General features: G+C 33.7%; 1 long non-coding RNA gene across 1 annotated transcript; it reads right to left on the bottom strand.

Annotated features, from left to right (window-relative positions):
• Nucleotides 1–4,839: 4,839 nt before the first annotated feature.
• Nucleotides 4,840–9,071, bottom strand: LOC145283536 (uncharacterized). The gene is made up of 3 exons (XR_013868632.1): nucleotides 8,925–9,071; nucleotides 6,471–6,599; nucleotides 4,840–4,948 (listed from the first exon to the last, which is right to left on the bottom strand). It is a non-coding gene; the product is annotated as an uncharacterized LOC145283536 (long non-coding RNA).
• Between the last annotated feature and the right edge of the window lie 1,216 nt (nucleotides 9,072–10,287).

The raw sequence follows: 10,287 nt of genomic DNA, 5'->3' as shown, positions 1-10,287 counted from the left end.
CTTTAATATAATAGCAGAGATGGAGATAAAAAAAAGTACTTTATCATGCCTTCTACAAATGTGTTGTTACTTTTAGCCTGAAAAAATAACGTACTCTTGTTATATAGTGTTCATCATTATTATTATTATTATTATTATTATTATTATTGTTGTTATTCTTTTTATTATTATTATTATTATTATTATTATTATTATTATTTTTCTTTTTATTATTATTGTTCGTTGTTATGAAGAGATTCATGTATATATAAAATGTTCATACTTAGAAGTGTAATAGAAGCTCTTAGAGTGAGGAGACAGTGTTGAGACAGTCTTAGTGTTCACATTGTAGATATGAGATGTAGAGAAATTGTGCATGTGAAGATATTTTAAAACACAGGGTATATAAGACATATAATGACAATTTCACTTTACCTTTTGGTAGAATTACAACACAAAGATGACGTTTATAAAAACACTTGATGGGTTTATTTCTTCCTCGACCGGTCGTGGTTTTCTTAGTCAGGAATTCAAAGTTTTACATTTTATGTTTCAAAAGTGACCGTCTCGCTTCCAGACGTTCGACTGTCCATATCTGGACTCCAGACTGTCGTCTCTTGTCCTCAGACTCTTTCTCTCTTTAACTCTAAAATGTCTAACTATATCGAGAAATTCTCATTTTCCATGACGTCATACACATGTTAAAACATGTCTTCTTTCACGTGTTCTGGAAATGCGTGTCCAATACATTTTCCTTTGTTTACAAAAGGAATTTTAACCTATATTTCCAGTAACCTATTTCCAATATGTTAAAAACATGTTTATTAAATTATCCTATAGTTGCATTCCTCAATTCAATTTCATAACAGAATTGACAAATGCACATTCCTTTTCTTAAAACTATTTTATCTCTAAGCTAAACAATGGTTTGTTTTTATATTCCATTTTCTAATTCTCTCTCGTAATCTATTTCTAAACCTAAATTACGAGGTTCGAATTTCGTCTATTCTATTTCATTTTCATTTTAACTAAATCTCTCTATTTTTATACTTACATGAAAAGGGGACATCCCTTATCATGTAACACTCTGCCACTTACGCATAATACCGCGTGATTCCTATTCAAGCACGTGGCTGCTTGTCTGTCACAATTGGTAACAATAGAGTGTTTTTTATAGACAAAAAACTTTAAACTGATAATTCTTTGCTCTTTAATTATAAATTTGGCAACTATTGGTTAGTTTTAATTCAGGTTGGTTTGGCAATTCATCTTCAAGAGTCAAATATCCGAGCAGCGTTTGCAAATTGCAAATGATGCGATCAATTTAATGAAAGAAATATTTGATGAACGAAAAATTTCACGAAATGAATCTCCCAACTCTCGTTCGTGCGATGTAACTCCATTAGATGATTTTATCTGGGAATATGCAAGGCCCGATGTCTACATTAATAAACCAAACACGACAGACCACTTGGAAGGCAACATTCAACGCGTTATTGTCGAAATACAACCTAATTTAATGCATAGTTTGTGAAAATTGGTCATCTAAATTATGCCAAGGGAACCATATACTCTACATTGTATTTGATTTATAAATGTCAAACATTAATCTTTAGAATAAACCACATATTTGTATAAGAAAAATATTATTCTATGATTTATTTTAAAGTTGGTCACATCTTAAAACAGAAAATGACGTTTATTTGTAGCATGATTACTTGTAAAAATACGAATCAAAGACTACCATTAAAATCTTTATTTCTTAAAGATTTATTTAAAAAAAAACATACAATTGCATCAATGATGTCTTCTTTTTTTTTTTTTTTTTTTTTCAGAATCAACAAAATCACCGATGTAATTTATGTGATCATCACTTTAGCAACGGCCAACCTGTACATGAGTAAACCGACCAAAATAACGCTACGTTCTTTTCCAGGTTGAAGAAGGTGTTATGTTAGACGGTGTGTTATTTACCGAAGCAAATGATCCAAGTGAGATTTCAAAGAGTCTAAGAAACATTTTAAGCGAAAGGAAGTATTTTATTTGTAAGGAGAAATTGAATACATTTGTTCATGTCGGTTGAAAACATGTGGGTTTACGCGTGCAAATTGAATAGGTATGTACGTGTGTGTGCATTAACGTGCTTATTTTGTTAGTGAAGGTAAGGTGTATATTTTGAACTTCTGTGTACGTGCGTTCAGTAAGCTGTGTGTGTGTCTGTGTGTGCGTGCGCGCTTCGTGCATGAGCACAAGCTTAGTATGCAGAAGAAAAACCGAAAAAAAAAGTAAGTTGTTCGGAATTTTTATATTACGCGTAGATTTTCTGCAGTGAATATCCTCGTTGTTTTGATGGGTATAAAGAAACTGCTGATTGAAGATTTTGTCTAATTAAAAAAAAAAAAACGTAAAAGCAATATTTATTGCCACTGCTACTTCTAACAGAAAGGTTGGAGCTCTTTTAATGATGTTTGTTTCGAATAAGTTCTTACGTAGTAAGTGGGTAACGTTCAAGTTACGTCATAAGTTGGTAGTGTCCAGGTTTCACTGTATCAGCGATCATCATAAATGTGTTTTAATGTCATCAATCACAAAATTGCCATTTAATATTTTAATGTTCTTTGATATTTTGAACTAGTTGACTCGTGCCCCGGCATTTCTAGCTAAAGTAGATTAACTCAAGAAATTCCGTTTCCAACCTCTGAACGATTCGACATGAACATAGACTTTGCAATGTTAGAAGCAAAATTGTCATTTAGTTTCGATGTTAATTAATAATAGTATGATCATAAATACATTAGTTGTTAAGCAGACGAAACTAGTATCTCTGTAGATACCTATCTCGTTCATGTGACTCCACTCCGTGTTTTGACAAGCTTCTGGGTTTGACCTTTACTCCTGATCTGAAATGGAACACGTACATCAAGTCTGTTGCCAAGGTCGCTGGAAAGATGGTGGGATCCTTCTACTGCTCCAGAAGATATCTCACTACTAATGCAATTCTCTATCTGTATAAAAGCCAAGTACGTCCAAGGATGGAATACTGTTGCCATATCTGGGCAGGAGCTGCTAAAAACAGCCTATCCTGCCTTGGCAGAGTACAAAATAGACTTCGTGGCTTAGTGGGGGATGCCCTTTTCTCTACCCTGCAACCTCTCTCCCACAGAAGAGACGTTGCGAGCATATCCTTGTTTTATCGTTATTTCCATGGCAGATGCTCATCTGAACTCCAATCTCTGGTCCCCCCTCGCCAATCTTTCACGAAAAACACCCGTCTAGCTGAATCCACTGTGAAAAATTTCCCCCACTCTATATCTGTGCCTAAATCAAAACGCGGATTCCATGAAGAAAGTTTCTTTCTTAGAACTGCACGCCTGTGGAACTCTGTTCCGTCTGCCTGCTTCCCACCGGACTACAACTTGGATGTCTTCAAGTCCAACGTTAACAAATTCCTAATAAACCGCCCCCTTAAGTAAATACTTCATCAAATCTCCACACTAACGTAATGTACTTACAATAACCCTTATCCCTGAGTGGCTTCCGGGCCTTGATAAGTGGCGATCACTGTGTAAAAAAAAAACTTGTGTGTATTAATCTATGGTGATAAGTTGAACAGGATAAAATTCATTTTATTTAAATGAATATTTTTCTGACTAAAAATGTCGTCTGGTATTCACAATTTCAAAATGAAAATTGTTAGAAGAATTACAGCATTTTTTGTTATGCTTGAGATTAGCTGTTTCATGAATGACTTCCAACTTTTCCTGTCAGTATTTCGTTTGAGCCACCTGCCAAGATCAGGTCATCATCAACTGATCTCCTCCATTAAGCTGTCTACCATATAGCTTTGTGTGACACACTTTAAAGTGTTTCCGATAACTAACAGCAGGTGATGTGGTTGTACCAGTTAAGCAGTTGTGTGGCATACTTTCTTATGAAGGTCTTTAGAGTGAGACCAGCGATTTTCTCCATCCCTTTTGCTGCAGTCAGGATCGAAACTAGTATCCCTGTAGATACATATCTCGTTCATATGTATCTACGTATGTGTACTGATCTAAAAGGGTAAATTGCACAGGATAAAACTCATTTTACTTTATTTATTATTTTTGTAACTGAATAGAGATATCGTCTAGTATTCACAATTTCAAAATGAAAGTTGTTAAAAAATACAGTTGTAAATAGAAGTTAATGAATCCTGTTAAAAAAGTTATTTTGTAACTCATTCGTACTTTCACATAAAAATGTAATAAACAAAAGATACCGCGAGAAATACATTTAGAGTAAAAATCATTAAAAAATATTACGGTCCATACACTTCAGAAGTAACAGAAACAAAAAGTGAAAACGCTCTATATTTACTTGTAAATGCATAAGCGTAACATATACATTTACAATTAAATATATTTGTTCTGCAGTTTACGTGCTGAAACAATGTTATTATTTAGAAACACATTCTAAACATGTTAACTATTCTGTATTTTGAGGTGTAATAAACGAAAAGTACATAAAAGGACGCATCGTACTCTAAACTTCTTTTAAGAAAATATCAATAGTATACCGTATGAGGTACAAATAATGTTTTCGACATTAGTAAATATTTCCAAACTAACTACATGTTTCATTGAAAATAAGTTCGTAATATTTTTGTGAGAGTCAGGTAGGTCAGAATTAATATAAGAAATTTTAAAATTGAATGAAACTGACCGATAATTTTTGGAAAAATCCATCAGTTATTGACAGAAAGCGTTTAAATTTTATGTTGCGCCTCTATTCTATGGTGACTGAATTTAGTGGAGAAAGTTGACTTTGTGTTATCAAAATAATAAATAAAAAAACAACAAAAACCATGTTACATTTAAAATATTTTATTTTAATCCATTCATCTTATAAGACTCATGTGATTTCTTGTGTTGCAATCATGTTTCGAATGTCCTGTCTCATGCTTTTTATATTCAATCCCTGTTCTTTGTTCCTGATAAAAAAAGAAAGAATACATTGTAAGAGAGACACAATTACTAAACTGTTTGATCACTTATACGCAATCGGTTCCACCATTTCCATAAGAATGCTGTGTACGTTTTTCTATAGGATGGGACAATTTATTACACTGAATATTTAAAATATGTTATATTAGATTTCATCAGGATTAACAACACATAAGTAAAATCATAAAATAATTATCTACACACGTGGAGACTGATAAAAATTACAGTATATGGGTTGACAAATACCTCGTCTATTTGGAAGTAAAGGTTAGTTAAACTATCCTTGGCATTTCATTTATTAATTGGTTGTCTACGATAAGCTATAAAAACAGTTAATGAGGCATACTATACATTGATAAACATGTAGTTAAATACATTCTTCCCATAAACAGAAAAGCACAACGCTATACCCGAGAAAAAAATGCACTTGTTAAACCGTAGACAAAAACTTATATTTTCATAAGGACGTCGTTTTGATAGACGATGTGGCAAGTGTCGTTATGCTTGTTTTGTGTCCGAATGAAGAAGTCTGGTCTTCATTCTTGCATAAATATTATTACGAGAGTTCTCATAAGATCTTGAGTTCATCACGAGATTTTCGGTCTAAGTTATTTATTTTCATCAAAGTGTATAACTCTGAACTAAAAGAAATTATTAATATCGACAAGGGAGATAACTATGGTACAGATATCACTTATGATAACTATTATTGAATATTCGTTAATTTTATTGAAATTATCTTGTCAATACCTCCAAACTTTTCTATCTGTACATATGATTTAAAAGGTTTTGTAGATTTTTAGGTCAACGAAAATTCTATTTCAAAATATAGCCTGACAGGACAAACAATCGTCTTTGCATTTATTTGCTGTTCTGATACTGCAATCAAGTTATTTTATTTTTGTCTTCGGCCAGCGCAGGAAAATCATTCTGAAGTGGGGTAATTTTTATTTTTGTCCAAAGTGCCTCTTTTGCGAAGCTGGATTTCCTCACATTAAATCCGACCATATGTCTAACTCTGTCTCGTAGGGAGGGCAAATAAATAGAAACGAACTGGAAGTCATTGAAAAATATAAATATAAGATCTAGGAATATTCTTTTCTACGCTGAAGACTAATGGACGAACGGTTCGACGGTTTCACTTATATAAAAGCGGGGTCGCTTTAGTCATCCTGCTCCGTTGAAATGTATTTTCCTTGATATAAATCGAACATTATTCTTCTGCGTCGATTACGTGGCTATTTAGAAGGTTTGTATATATTCAAGCATATTTTACGACCGGGCAAGGCCGGGCGTCCCCGCTAGTTTTCTAATATTATATTTCGCCTTACAGGCTACAAGTCGAGTATTCGGGAGTATGAATAAGGGCATCTCAACAGCAGAATATTTGAAAAGCTGTAAACATAAAAATACGGAAAAATGCCAGAACCATAAACCCAATTTATCTTTTGTGTTTAGAGCCGAAAAGAGAAAAAAAGTCTTTATTATTTGAAATAAAAATATTCTTACATAGTACAGACTTAGTACAGCAATATTGTCCTTTGGAACATCCCTTCAATCCGGAAATGTGCACATGGCCCGGGGGGCATTTATCATAACACTTTGTCTCCAAGGATTTTAAGTAGCCACAAGTGGTTTCTGCAACGATAAAACATAATTTTATATTGTTTTTATAATATTCCACAACAGATCTTTCTAGAAGACTCGCATGCCATTTATCATAGCTTGCCGCAAAAGGTACACGTTCAAATTATGCTAATAAGAAATAATCATTAATAATATTAAGATATTACAAAAATTAATTGTAAAATGAGACATGTAACCGAAGAAACTATCTGCATACGAAGTAAACACTAAAATAAAATCAAGTTGTGCCTAACGTCATGCTTACTTAAGTGTGTATAATATATGAATAAAATGGAAATAAATAAAAAATAGATGCAAATAAATTTAGTAAAATAATAAAAAAAAATCGCTTTCCTTATTTTGTTCTTTAGTCCTCACATTCCATGAGCAATGCTTCTGACAAAGAGAGGAGATGCCGATTCTTGGATCGGAATCTATCTAACACTCATATTTGGCTACATTTTTTTTTTATCCTGAAGTAGTATTTTTTAGATCAAGTCGCTTCATACCTTGTCCGAGGCGATTTCCATTAAAAATAAATAATAAATTATTTCCATCTTGAAATTTCATGCAATCTGTCATCTCCCCTTTTTTACCACTGGGCCACCACTTATTAAAGTCAAGAGCTATATGAAGTTAAGGGCTAATGGGGTGGAATGAATATCAACCGAAAGATGAGGAACACTATGGGAGTACTAACATTGATTAATGGTATGAACTGCGTTTGATAAATGGGGCGGTTTAGAGCAAGAATTTGTTGACATTGGATTTATAGATGACCCACTTTTAATCAGCAGGGAAACAGTCCCTCGATAAACGGCTCCATAGAGAGGACGCTCCTGAAAAGAATCTCTGTTCATAGAAATTCTGCCTAGCGCTAGAGACATGGAGTGAGAAAGAAGTCTTTTTCTGTTCTTGTGACAAAATAAGTTCTTAAAATAAATGACTTACAGAGAGGAACCAAAGACTGGAGTCCAGTCGAATACATTCCATGAAAATAGCGGAAAAGTAGGGAGAGACTAACCACACTCTGTTTTATGGCATAAACTAATAACGTAAATAATATTATACGTTCTTCTCTTGCGTTACTTTACAAAAATATTTTTAGACTTTTGAAGATACATGCAAATATCCACTACGTTTATAGGATTTTACACTCGTATCATACACAGACTAGCCTTGCCGGCACTTCTTGGCTTTTGGTTGAAATCAAAGTATGTTATCTGTCCTATGCTTGTCGGAGGAGAAATTCTACTCGCCCCAGGAAATTTTAATTCATTTCTACATGAATCCAGGGTGCCCTTCATTGGGAATCTTTAAACCCCGACATTAAACTGATATTGTATTACACAAGACATTGTGAAGAGGAAATAAATCGGCGCTACACCCCGACTGTGACTTTTTTGTTTTTGTTTTATTGAAAACATATCATGTTAGAATATAAAGGAGGAACTAACGATGAAATCCCGAAATCATGAAATAAAGAGACAGTTTATCGAAATATATACGCACGTAAGACAGACATAAGAGAAAATGTAACAAGTGAAAATCATAAACGTGTTTACTACAAAAGAAGTTCATGTTAAAAGTGTCTATACACAATCGAAGTGACATGCATTGCGAGAAAAAAAGGGATTATAGAGAATGCATGTAAAGTAAATGCGATTTGTTTTGACATTCTCTGGAAATGATTCTCAATACGAATTCTACGACCAATATAAAAAAGCGATGCTGAAATAGGTAGCTTTTTGCCTGAGAGTATTGTCTAAACTGACCAGAAGGGAAATCAGGCGACGCGCCGTTAAAATATGTAAAATATAAAGTTAGGTCAAAATACGTCCGACTTACTTCAAACTAAATCAGAAAGAAGTCACGTTTCGATTTCGAAACTCGCATTATGCATGTGCGAGTTTTTTTGTTGTACTTCAAGTTGGAAGAGTTTGTTCTCATTTTAACAAGTAATATTTCAAGGGAGTTAACTTGAATCTGGCTCGAGAGAAATAACTGATGAATTCTGAGCCAACAAATTAGTCTTTTTTTAAGTAACTGCCTGTAGTCTTTAAATAGTCTTTAGATAAAAATGTTATATTTTTAAAACTAACTTTGTGGAAAGACAGTGATATCAAACATAAAGCTAGAGTAAACGTAGCTAATAGTGCGGGTCTTTAAAAAAAATTTACTAATGCAGTTACGTGTAAAAAAACATTGACAAGCATATGTCTATCGATAGCTCATTCGCAATTTTCATTATAGTTCAAAATGCAAAAAGTTAACCCCTTCAGTCACAGCTTGAAAATACGATTATTTTCATTGTTAAGAGAAAAAAGAATACTTTACTATATTTGTGTTCATAATTGCCTCCAGGTAGATGAGCTTCACTGCCGATCACAACGAGGGCAACAATACAGACGAGAGCCAAAATCTTCATGGTGATTTTTCTCGTTTTTTCTTGAGGTTCACAGATTGTGTTGGGTTCTGCTTTGATCCTGACTGTCAAAAGCCAATAATACTTAGACAAGAAAAATTATTCGTTTTATACTATCTCAAGAAAATTGACGTCACATCATTTTCACCAATCAGAAGACATAAAGAAAAAAATCAATTCGAACCCCAACAATAAAAGCAAAATAATAATTACAAAGAAAATCATAATTTCCTAAAATAAACAAAGTAAGCGATAAAACTTTTCAGTTGTCACGTTTTTAATTAGCAGATTGTGACCAAAGTTACGCCAAATCTTACAGTTTAATAAAAAAGAAAGAAAGACTAGCAAATTTATTTAATTGTCGCTATAATAACCATTATTTTCTATAGTCTATTTCTATTTTGTTTGCTTCTTGGTTGTTACTATTAGAGTTCCAATTTAACCAAGACCAAGAGTTACTTGAGGATGAGGGTCATTAAAACGAGAATGATTGCTAACTAAATGACGAGGAACATTTGATTACTTATGGCACGATCTGTGAAAAAAGTTGTTGACACTGAATTTAAAGACGACCAAGTTGTAATCGGTAGAGAAGCACTTGAAAAGAAACACTGCCCATGGAAATTTCGTCTGACGCTAGGCTCCTGGAAGGAAACATTTTTGTTGTGGTAAAGGGACAACATTGCTTCCCAACGCCCTGGAAAATCTCATCAGTATGCTCTGTATTTAAGAATTCAGGTGATCGGTCATCTCCATCTCAGTACAGATCAATAAGTCTCCTGTGCGTCATGAGTAAGTTATTGGAATCTGTGTTAAACAGAAAAGTAGTCAACCACCTCAGCAAACATAATCTTATTAGTGACATGCAATATGATTTCCGTTCTGCTAGATCTACGGCAGATGTGTTTACGATTATATCTCAGGATTAGCGAATCTGTCGACGGAGGCTTCCTTTCTAGGACAATTGTTCTTGACATATCAAAGGCCTTTGATAGGGTATGGCATAAAGGTCTACTTCACAAGATCTCCAGCTATGGTGTAGCTGGAAATGTCTTCTCAATTATTAAATCAGTTCTCTCTAATAAGTTCATAAGAATAGTGGTTGGTGGGGAGAAATCAGAAGCTCATAATATTAATTCTGGAGTCCCTCAGGGGTCCATCCTGGGTCCAACTCTCTTCCTAATCTACATCAATGATCTTCCAAATTACATCCTTATATCATTCGTAGTCATTTATGCTGATGACACTACCATCTTTGGCAGCACATCAAATGCC

This window comes from Euprymna scolopes, chromosome 1 (genome assembly GCF_053919585.1).
Source record: "Euprymna scolopes isolate OS-2025 chromosome 1, ASM5391958v1, whole genome shotgun sequence".
Lineage (NCBI taxonomy): Eukaryota > Metazoa > Mollusca > Cephalopoda > Sepiida > Sepiolidae > Euprymna > Euprymna scolopes.
The sequence above is the reverse complement of the archived record's forward strand: the minus strand, read 5'-3'. Positions and strand labels throughout refer to the sequence as shown.